Source organism: Octopus bimaculoides, chromosome 24 (assembly GCF_046866305.1).
Source record: "Octopus bimaculoides isolate indiv1 chromosome 24, ASM4686630v1, whole genome shotgun sequence".
NCBI lineage: Eukaryota > Metazoa > Mollusca > Cephalopoda > Octopoda > Octopodidae > Octopus > Octopus bimaculoides.
In genome coordinates, this window is record NC_142951.1 from 24,863,700 (window position 1) to 24,876,333 (window position 12,634).

The following is a 12,634-nucleotide window of genomic DNA, read 5'->3' on the forward strand; positions in this document are numbered from 1 at the left end:
GTCAGCTGTTCACTACCAATGAACTAAGGTAACACCTCTTATTTTTCGAGCACCTTCCGGAGTATTCGAGCGGTTCCGAGCAGTGCTGTTTTCTGCAAGTGCTCTACCCTTATTGCAGCCCCTATTTGTTCCACGTACTTCTCGAGATTTTTGCTCACTGTTCTCAGGGCTCCGACAATTATTGGTACTACTGCTACTTTTTTTCACTGACCACAACTGCTTAACTTCCCAAGCTAACCTGTCATATCTCTCGACTTTTCTTTCTTCCTTATTGCATACCTTGTTGTCAGCTGGGCATGCTATATCTATGATCCAGCACTGAATCATAAAATCCCATAGGATCTTTGCATTTCTATTTTTGACGATGCCTTCAGGTTTGTAGTCGTACCAATGTTTTACTCTGTCAAGTCCATACTTGTTGCAAAGTGTCCAATGGACAAGCCTGGCTATATTGTCATGGCGTCTCTTATATTCCTTCTGGGCTAGTGGCATACAATGGCTGGTAATATGCCATACGGTTTCACTGTTTTGTCCACAGATTCTGCACTTATCACTTTCTGCTCTGTTGTCCATTCTATTATTATTATTATTAATATTTTGCTCTCCTCTCCTGCAAGTTGGTGAATGGGGTGGAACTGCTGTTTGATCAACTCAGTGCTGAAGGAGACTCTTGGCCTCTTGACTCCCTACCCCATCAGTGCTTAGTGCTAATGGCTCTAAGAATGAAGTGATTTCATTGATCTCTGTCCACTTTGGCTATCCTCAGAGCTTCAACCACTAGTGCTGTGAGTAAAATTGTAGCAGTAGTCATACTCTTCATCTCAAAAGCCAGCAGCTTTCAGTTACCCTCATTTTTGCTTTCTTTTTACCTAGCAGAAGGCCTTCCTAAGCCTCCTTCACTGCAGATTTAATTCATAAAATACTGTGTAGCACAACTTTTGTCCTTGGGTTGCAACTGTTATTTCCTATTTGCTTACCTCTAGGAAGTATAAAAAATGGCTCATATTTCCTTCAAATATTACTTTTCTAACATTTATCCAAACCCCAAAGAATCCTCCTCAACACATGGCTATGATGCTCCCCCACTACTACTGCTCATGATCAGCGATGTGCATATCGTCAACCACTAACAAACATACTCAAGTGGTTACGGTCAAGCAAATCTATGTTATTGAGCAGAATATTTGCTATAATAATATTTCTAATTTAGCAACTCAGTACTAAATCTGTTTGAAATTTAATGGAAAATAGATCAGTTTCAAAACATTGATGTCCAGGACAGAAAAGCAAAGTTTGAAGGGAATAGTAGTCATTTCCTTTGATTTCTAGATAGAAGCAAATAGGAAATAACACTTACTGACCAAACACAAGAATAAATAAATAAAAATTTTGTTTCACAGTGTAACGCATGTAATATAAAACAAGTCTATATAGGTCATCCAATTATTATTTTCCTATTTTCAAAATAGCAATATTTGTTTTTAACAAATAATCATTAAAACAAATTTATTTATACTTTAAGATAAACAAAGTAATGTATATGTCTGCAAATATGAAACCATGCACCTATATATGTATTTATGATGACTTATGTTTTGTGTATATATATAGATGCAGGCAATGCAAGGACACAGCCATAGCTGTGCAGTTAAGAAGTTCAAATTCCAACTGCATGGCATTTTGGATAAGAGTCTTCTACTATAACCTCAGACTGACGAAAGTTTTCTGAGTGGATTTGGTAGAGAAACTGAAAGAAGCCAATCGTGTATAAATATGTATTTGTGTGTGTGTGTGTGTGTGTGTGTGTATGTTTGTCTTGGCTACACCCGCACGAAAACGGCCACGCTCGAAATGGTGTCTTTTATGTGCCACCCGCACAAGAGCCAGTCCAGGGGCACTGGCAACGATCTCGCTCGAAAACCCTACAAAGGCCAGTCAGGCGGTATATATATATACATTCTGCGTTCAAATTCCGCTGAGGTCGATTTTGCCTTTCATCCTTTCAGGGTCGATAAATTAAGTACCAGTTACGTACTGGGATCGATGTAATCGATTTAATCCCTTTGTCTGTCCTTGTTTGTCCCCTCTATGTTTAGCCCCTTGTGGGCAATAAAGAAATAAGAAATTCTACCTCAACAAACAGAGTTTCACTCATGTAAACAAGGAAAAGTGAATGTTATAAAACAGTGATAGAATACATAAATATTAGGAAAACATGATAGTGAAGTTAAAGTGTTGGTCTACATGGTCAGAGCTTCAATTCTTAGAATGTTGCTGCAATGAAGTCCTCAGCAAAGTATATAACTGCAATTTTCCTCAAAACACTGAGCCTTATGAAGGAGATGACAGAAGACTGAAATATGTGGTACATTGCTATACTCAAGAAGACCTGCCTCACCACAACAGAACTGAGTTCCTAAAATCAGGGTACCATGTAAAAAGCATTGGTGTGGGTGCTGTTACCACGTAAAAAGCACCCAGTACACCCTGTGGTGTGGTTGGTATTAGGAAAGGCATTCAGCCATAAAAACCAAAACAGACTGTGGAATCTGGTGCAGCCCATGCCAGCAATGAAATTGAATGTTAGATGATGAGGATGATGGCGTTGACCAAACAGGATACAAAGCAGTAAAACTAACTGCATCATCAAATACACCATTCCATGCTTGCAAATATGCAGAAATGGCTGTAAAACAACAGAAAGAGTTATATATAATATATATATCTCGTATATTTTTCATTTTAAGTTAAATAAATTTCATTATGATAATTATCTTAAACATTACATGTCTTTTCCCTAGTGGACACAGTTATTCCAAGGTAATCATTTCTACATAATTATTAGGATTAGAAATTTGTATTTGAAAGTAAGGAAATATAAAGTAAAACATTCATAGAATTCACAAATTTATGTATTTATTTATTTATTTATTTGTGAATTTCTAGTTCATGATTATCATGTATAGCACTATTTCAGTTTTTAGTTGGACTTGTCAGCATAATATAACCTGTGATTTATTAATGAAACATTTTATGAAGTGAGACATTTTATTAAAGATAGAAATAATTAGCCTGAAGAAAATTCATGGAATGTGTGGGGTTTTTTTTCTTTCTTCTTTTCTTCAGAGAGTTTTGGCAGTTTAGCAATAGAGAGGAAAGAGAGAAAGTTCATAGTGCTTACATACAGGATAACTGTTTCCAGAGAATTCTACCTTGTGGAAGTATTTTATAGTAGCCAAAAATTATTTTGACAAACTTTTATTATATAATGACATTAAAGAATTTCTCACAGGCAACTTCTGCATGAAGAATATATAGTAAGGTATAAGTTAACATACTTGTTGCAGTGAGCCAAACAGAATTTTTAGCCATGTGAAAGTAAATTAGTAATGAGAGGAAAAGTCATTAGCGTAATGACAATTTTTTCCAGAAAGGCAAGAAAGCACTGAAATTAGCAACTAGAAATAAGTTAAGTTTAGCTAAATGGATATGTGTGTATGAACTGTTGTAATGATGTTCCTAACCCATTACAGGTCGTCGTCGACTTACGACCACAATTGGTTCCGACTGACTGGTCGTAAGTCAATTTGGTCGTAAGTCGGCCTGTAGGTCTACATAGCTTTGTTTTATATTTTTACATTTTTAAGATACATTCTCAAGTAAAAGTCACACACAGCATTCTGTATTATACTATTATACTGGTGTTAGATAAAAATTTTGGAGTCTCGAGCAGTGCCTTGATGTCTCTGCGACAGGATATTGATCCAACACTTGGGATAACCACAGTGGCGATCAATAACCATTCCTAAGGGAAGCATTTGTTAGCTGACATCATCCGTAGATGGGTTAATTTCTAAGAAATTAAACCGATTAGGTTTCAACTGGACTATTTATTATTGCTGCCGGGAGTTGGCGTGCCAATCATTGTAAAGTCGATTGGTCATAAGTCGGATAGGTTGTACGTCAACGACGACCTGTATTCACTGCGGTCTTGTACTTCTGGTTTTCATTTACTTCTGTATCACTTCCTTCCACAGTATATAAATTTCCTAACTTAAGTCAGCTTGTTCCTAAGATTGAGTAAAACGTTCAGTTGTCACATCTTCAGCATCCACGTACAACATGGACTTATAGAAAAAAAGTAAACAGTAGGATCAGAGAAAACTAGCATTGGCTAACTGATAGGAAAAGACCAAGCACAATTGAACTAAGCAAGTGGATAATTATAAAAGTCATTGGATTGTGTGTGCAGATGAGATGGTCACAAGTGATATGAATGGATGAAATATATTGAGCAAAAAAGTCCCAGGAGTTGGATGTGAAGTGTATCTGTGGGAAGTGTGGTGGAAATGAACCAAGAAAGACTTGATAAGTGGAAATCATGAAAAACCAAAGATTATTATAGCTCAAAGTATGTTATAATTCACATCTGTAAAGTTGGTACAGAAAAACAAACATCAAGATGATAAATGCTCTTGCTGCTGATAACGATGATCTACTTACTGCATTAATACCATGATTATAAAAAGTCATTAAGTGCAAAATATAATATTAAAGTAATAAATTGAAAGAAAGGAACAAAATCACTGCCGTCTTGTGAAAATAAAGAGCAGAAACTTTAAAAATTGGAATCTATTTTTTTTTATATATATATTGCATTCTTCTAGATCTTCAACCACAGAATCTGTAAGAGTCCATTTAGTTAAAACCATTGATAACTACATTTAAGCTAACCTAATTAATCATAACCTCTATTATTGGGAATAGCCTGATAAAGCTATGCTTACTGATATGCCTCCTCAGATTAACTTCTTAAAAGAAATAGGACTTATTTGAATGTACAATCCGGAAACCACGTGAAAATTGTTGTCAGATATTCATAAAAAATTACATATGGTTAGCTTTTCAAGTTGCCTGAATAGCTATTAAATAAATTTAAAAAATCAAAACAGATTCGCAATATTATATAAATTTTAATCAACAAAAATTCACAAAGCTTTTATTAAGATATGTATCTTACTGAACATGACATTTTAACTTGCCTTCTTTTTTTTTTTTTTTAAATATCAGAACTATGATAAATAAATACTATTAAATACCTTTACTTTGATGTATTTTGTTTCTTTTACCTAATAAATAGGAAGGAAAACTAATGAAATCAATTTGAAAAAGTTATGATTTGGAAAAGGTTAATAATATTGTAAATGCTTTTCATTTTGATGGAAAGTACAAATTTCTTAATTAAATTTCACCAAAAAAAAAAAGTTGAAAATACAAAGTAATCTAATTAGGTTCCATACACAAACAAATCAATAAGTAGATATTCACAACTGGAATATGTTTCAGAGAGATGTAAACAAATGATAAAATATAAGTAGTTTCCACTTAGACATATCAGGAAAAAAAAAAAAAGAGAGGGAAATGTATTTATTGATTAACTAACATCACATATAGAATAAATGTTATTGCTCAAGAACTCAATCAATATATACCTCTAACAAGGAACTCTTTATATTCTGTAATGGTTTAACTTATGAAAGATTTTATATATGCATATACACACATACACACAGACGTGAAGGCATGCGTGCACACACACAAAATATAAAATGTAATGTAATAAAAAGTTCAGGCTTTGTAGTATGTTCCCCACCCCACTCCTATATCCAGTGTAATCAGACAAAGGGTATCACGGGATATGCTCATGTGCAGAATACAAGCCATGTAATAGTATTAATAAAATACAGAAAACATATATGATATTTTTTGCTTTGCAAAACATACACGTGTTTCAATAAATCAACTGTTAGGATTACATAACTACTGGTTGAAAATTACATAATCTTATCAAACACTTCGTCAGTGCTTAGCAAGAAAAATAAAGTATAGTATAGTTATCAACAACATCAGTAGAGTGGTGGAATACAGAGCAACAGGACATAGTAAACAGTAGAAAGGTTCAGGCCACACTCATTCACACCCATATGTGCAGATACAGCTACACAATCAAAACTATTCCTATATATGCACAATCGAGAATGAAAGAAAATTGATAACCAGAATCATGTGGACTCAATGATGGGGACAACATCAACAACAACAATACCGGCCACAGTAACAATGACAATAATAATAATAATGAATAATAATAACAAGAGCACTCAGAGAGCGCAAACCTCTGCCAAGGCAACGCCAACGTTCTCTCAACGATTAGCCGGAAATGATTTTTAAAATGAGAATATCTGAAATAAACTCGACTGCTCTCACAAATGAGAATATTAAAAATGAACCCGATAACTCTCAAAAATTAAAAACATTGAGAAAATAATCCAGAATCCTTGTCCGGTACCTGATCAATCTCATTGGTAGTCATGGAATGTCCCTAGATTGTCATCGTGATTTCTGGGTTATTTCCCTTCATCAGCACAGAAGAATTCCCGTTTGAAATATATAGTTTTCAAAGTGACAACTAGTCACTGATTTATAAATTAGAAAATTACTTTTTTTAAAAATATCAGAAATCGCAATACATAGATATTGTTTTGAGCTGGGTGGGGGTGTTAGATTCCCTTGTTTGAAAATATAAGGACACAGATCATGTCGTATTGCCAGCTGGAGACGATGTCTCCTGGGGCTAAATTACAGCAACATTCATCCTAAATCAGGACTGCCATGTTATGTTGGCAAAAAAAATCTTTACTCCAAAGTACTGTTGCTGAATATCTCTCGTTGTGAGATTTAAAAATAGTAATTTTCTAATAATAATAATCCTTTCTACTATAGGCACAAAGCCTGAAATTTTGGGGGAGGGTGCCAGTCGATTAGATCGACCCCAGTGTGCAACTGGTACTTAATTAATCGACCCCCGAACAGATAAAAGGCAAAGTCAACCGCAGCAGAATTTGAACTCAGAATATAGTGGCAGACGAAATACTGACAAGCATTTCATCCAGTGTGCTGATGATTCTGTCAGCTCACCACCTTACTTAATAATAATAATAATAATAATAATAATAATAATAAAATCAAGAATAACAGCTATAGTATGTGCAACCCATTACAAATCAAAGGCAAAGGAAGCAAATGGTCAGTTCATTGACAAGTTTATGGTTTCAACATCAAACATTCTGCTCTCTGGCAAACAAGCAAATTGTGTGTTCACAGGAATTTCCATAGTATGTGGTAAGTGGCATATGGTGTATTGCCCACTCCTCACCCTATCATTCATGAACATTTACATCCCATATAAAATACCCATGCGCACTATGCCAGACCTAAGTATCCACACACAGACATACACATATACAGTCACTGAAGCATCCAGGTACACATATTGGTACATATATATATGTTCAAGGATCTCTGCAATATTGTAACATACAGCAAGAAAAGTTTCTTAAGTTACACTACTCCACCACCCTGAAAATGCATACCCACTGTTACATAGCTATAAGTTCATAGGTATATTCACAAAAAAGAAGAAAAGGTAGACTATCCAAGTAAGTTATGTAGGTTCATTCAAACCTGTAACTTAACCCTTTTGTTACCATATTTCTGTTGAGATGCTGTGTTTCGTTTAATTAATTTTAAATATAACAAAGAATTCAGTAAAATAACTTTGTTATCATTAAGCTAGTGTTAGGAACATAAATTGTGACTAAGGTCTGGTGGAAGATTTTAATTCAGAACTTTTGAAAACAAGTCATTTGTACTACAGAGTCAGAGGCGATTTCAGCCAGGTTGGTAATGAAAGGGTTAAATATAATAAAGAATTTAGTAAAATAACTTTGTCATCATTAAGCTAGTGTTAGGAACATAAGTTGTGATTAAGGTTTGGTAGGAGATTTTAATTCAGAACTTTTGAAAACAAGACATTTGTACTACAGAGCCGGAGGTAGTTTCAGGTGGGTTGGTATCAAAAGTGTTAATAGGCTTAATTGGTCAGCAGTCATAGGGGATGCACTGTGCATTCACTGAATGGTGCATTATTACAGGTAAACCAGATTATCACTTCATGTGTTGTGCATAATTGATCAGATGGTGTTGAGGCCAGGGGGTGCTTCATGTAATCCATTATCACACATCTTATTCCTAGTACAGTCATAATCCAGCATTCCATGAAAATGATGCCAACACAAGTACATCTGGGGTATATACATAGTTGGATAGGATGAAAAAAGAGGTTCATACAAGGGTATACAGACAGGAGTGTTTGTATAGGGGTTTTATAAAATTATACTAAGTGCATGAAAACCATGAACACCACATGGTTATTATCCATACGTCTACAAGGAGGTAGCAGTATACTAGTATACCTCCTTGTAGTTCATATAGCTTTCAGTCCAGGAATTTCAGAACATTCTACTTTGCTTCCAACCAACCTCATAGTGACTGGTTGGCACTTGATGAGATTGACTTTGTGGCAACAATGACATGTAAAAGGCACTTGGTATACTCCGTGAAGTGGCTGGCATTAGGTAGGGCATCCAGCTGTAGAAACCGAGCTAAAACAGCCAACTGGAACCTGGTGCAGCTCTGGTTTACCAGTTCCAATCAAACCTTCTAACCAATGCCAGCATGGAAAATAGGCACTAGATGATGATGATGATTGAAAAGAGATCAAAAAAGTCATCAGCCAGACAAGCAAGGCATGACTGGAATTCCTAAAAAACTCTACCTAAATCCATAAGGCTATCAACCTCACTTTTTATGGTTTGTTTTTTGTTTGTTTTTTTTTTTTTGTTAGATAATAGGCAATAGTATCAAATATGAAGAAAACAACTCATGAAACACTAAAGAAAAATAATTACAAGCATTTACAACATATCAATGATCACACTACGCATCATGTCATGTCATAGTAACAAATTCAAGCAACATACCTGAGTAATGTTTCTTATCAAGCATTTTTTAAAACATGATCACCCAAATCCATACAGATCAAAGCATAAAAATATGTAACATATGCAGCTTCCACCTTGAACTGTCCAGAAAAACCAACAGGAAAACCCAAACATTCATTAGCAGCATTGCCTGACGAAATCACAAATATTTATCTAGAATACCTATACTCTGAATGAATTACACTGTGTAACAAAATTCTTATTTCCTTTTTTGTCTTTGGTCAGTAAGTATTATTTCCTATTTGCTTCTATCTAGAAATCAAAGAAAATTACTATTATTCTCTTCAAGCTTTGCTTTTCTGTCCCGGACGTAAGTGTTTTGAAACTGACCTATTTTCTATTAGATTTCAGACAGATTTAGTACTGAGTTGCTAGATTAGAAATATTGTTATAGCAAATATTCTGCTTGACCTTAACCACTTGAACATGTTTGTTAGTGGCTGACGATATGTGCATTTCTGATCATGAGCAGGAGTAGTGGTTGACAATATGTGAACCTGTGATCGCTAGCAGGAATAGTGTTGAGAGGGATTCTTTGGGGTTTGAATAAATGTAAAAGCAAAGTTTTAAGAAAATATTAGTCATTTTTCATGCTTTCTAGAGGTAAGCAAATAGGAAATAACAGTTGGTAACCCAAGGACAAAAATTGTGTCAAACAGTGTTATTGAGTTCACCAACATTTTCAACACTATATAAAATTCAAGAATTTGGAAATGGAGCAAAATTATAACAACCGCAAAACCTAATGTAAACTCCTGATTAATACATCATTGCACAACCCCATCACCTTTCTATGCACAAAATTACTGAGACAGAATCATCTTCAACATTATTAACCTGTGCATTATTCTTCCCAGTTAGTAACATAGTTTTCAATCTGAAGAGTCAACCACCATAGAATCTTTTCTACTCTATGCACAAGGCCTGAAATTTTGGGGGAGTGGGGGGGGGGCAGTCAATTAGATCGACTCCAGTACGCAACTGGTAATTAATTTATCAGCCCCAAAAGGATGAAAGGCAAAGTCGACCATGGCGAAATTTGAACTCAGAATGTAGCAACAGATAAAATACTGCTAAGCATTTCGTCCAGCATGCTAACATTTCTGCCAGCTCACAGCCTTCAACTATCATAGGATACAAAGAAACAGGAAAGACAAGAGATAAGAAAGGAAAAGGTAAAACAAAAGATAAAGCAGTGGGAAATGGAGGGGGAAGGGGCTGTGGGCTACACGTCCCAGAACAAGTGGGGTGCCCAGCTGTGCCCTGCAGCAATGACTGCAATGGTGTTGCCACAGAGAATGGTAAAGGACACTCGCTACAACAGCCACTCCACCTCGCGGGGCTCATTTCTTCCACAGGCCACTGTTATCCCTATTTTGCAAAGGAGATTGGTAGTACAGGGTAGTCCTAGAACACCTGATGCCTTGACAGCAACTGGCACAAACTTATAGCCAGAAAGGAAAATATATGATGGCTTCAACATCAATAACAAGATAATACACAATTTCATCTTAACTCATTCACAAATAGGATACTCACTCTTTCTCCCTCTCTCTCTCCCCCTTATCTCACCATATCTCACTCCATTCAGTTTTCTGGAACACATCCTCTTCTCTTTTTCTATTCACCAATCCTTTTTTTTTCTTTTCTTTAGTTTCTGAATGCATCCATTCAAATTTATAATGCATGTGTGTGTACACTTACACACACATACATATACTAGGAACTCACAAGAACATATCTAAGTTAGTTTGTGTGCGTGTGTGTGTTTGTGTGCATGCGTGCAAACATGTGCATGTATTGTAAAATATCATTTACAACAAAATCATATCAAATAATGGTTATTCAACCAAATATCCTATTTGAATTTCTATGTATTCATATCTTCTTAAATGATGATTTTTTGAAACAATGATTCTGTATGTTTATATGCAATTTATTTTCAAACATGTATACTTTCATTTATATAGTTACAAACACACTCTCTCTTTCTTTCTCTCTCTCTCTCTCTAACACACATAACTGCTTTTGTCTTTTTTCATGAAAATTTATCTTGACTTTTCCATAACAAATTTAACAATAATGCCAGTATAATAATGGTAAATAACATCATAATCCACTGCAACAATACACATAACAATAATGAAAATATACAGTACTGACTTTATTTAATTCTTTTACTATTTCCAACCACTTTTAAAAATCTAAGTGAAAATACCATTCATATAATAAGACCGAAATCGTGTTAGATTTCATACAAAAGCACTCTATTCGTTTTTACATGTATTTTCAGTCTGATTTTGAAGATTTGCTAGGTTTTTTTTTTTTCTGTGTGCAATAGATTTTATTTATAAAAGATTCTATGCAATTTACAAGATAGAGCCATATATTTTGAATATATATTAATAGCAGAAAGAGAGAGAAAGAGAGTGAGTGAGTGAGTGAGAGAGAGAGAGAGTAAATGATTACTGAATATCATATACAAGCTACCAGAAATTCAAAACAGCTCAACTGCTTATATATTTAGCTTCAATGCAATTCCTTGAAGCATAAAATATCAGATTTCTCTCATTCATAGGACAAAGAAAGTGGCATTACATTAAAAGAAATCTTATCCCACGATCCAAATGCATTTGAATGAAGCTTGAAGAAAGATGAAGATGAAAAATGACAACTTCTACAATGGGCAGATCTATGGTTGAAACTGCAACACCTTTTGTTAACAGATCAGAAAGATGACTTCTTCTCAGCTTGGTTGAGAAGTGGAACATTTTTTCTATGCAGCATTCAAAAATCTTTTTTAAAATATTACCAGAGTACTGTTGAAAAATATTGATATGAGAACCACATCTTTGAGAGAACAACTTCCCATTCTTGAAAAGACAAAACACAATAGTAAGGGGAACTGACAATTGTTAAACAAACTTCACTATCACTGAGGGAGGTCATGTTTTGTTTTTCTCACTCTTTTCAACTGCTGTTCTCCTTGCTGGTCCTGTCACTGTCTTTGTTACTATTTGCCTGGTTGACCTCGGAGTCTGTTGATTTATGACACTTGCTGTCATTGTCATCGACCCTGTTGTTTCATTTGGCATTGAATGTAGATGTCCTGTAATGTCTTTGTGTTTGTCTGCCTTCCACATAGCATTGACCATAGCCTCTAACAGACAGCACTTTCCCCAAGTTAATCTGTATATTTATCTATCCTTAGTATTTAATCCTTTAGCATTCACATTATTCTGTCAAAAGTAATACTCTTTTACTTGTTTCAGTCATTTGACTGCGGCCATGCTGGAGAACCGCCTTTAGTTGAGGAAATCAACCCTGGGACTTATTCTTTGTAAGCCTAGTTACTTACTCTATTGGTCTCTTTTTTTCTGAACCGCTAAGTTACGGGGACACAAACACACCAGCATCGGTTGTCAAGCGATGTTGGGGGGGGGGACAAACACAGACATATATATATACATACATATACATATATACGACAGGCTTCTTTCAGTTTCCGTCTTGGTCGGCCCGAGGCTATAGTAATAGACACTTGCCCAAGGTGTCACACAGTGGGACTGAACCCAGAACCATGTGGTTGGTAAGCAAGCTAGTTACCACACAGCCACTCCTCACATTGTTTTGAATTAATCATGCATTACCTTGTTTGTAGCTTTGAGATTTTTATGAGGTTAACTGTTAATTTTTACAATGGTATTGTAGAGTTGGTGTAAGAGGCCACA

At 35.2% G+C, this 12,634-nt stretch overlaps 1 protein-coding gene across 8 annotated transcripts in view; it reads right to left on the bottom strand.

The window, feature by feature from the left end:
* Positions 1 to 12,634, bottom strand: part of LOC106878722 (uncharacterized) — a 145,563-nt gene that overhangs the window by 76,458 nt on the left and 56,471 nt on the right. Inside the window, exon 1 of one of the 8 annotated variants that reach the window (XM_089340933.1) lies at positions 8,883 to 9,287. The exons of 6 other annotated variants lie outside the window; for them this stretch is intronic. The gene's annotated coding sequence lies outside the window, so the exon portion shown is untranslated. Of the gene's footprint in view, positions 1 to 5,099; positions 5,130 to 8,882; positions 9,288 to 12,634 lie in introns of those variants that run through there. One more of the 8 variants, XM_089340932.1, reaches the window with a different exon arrangement.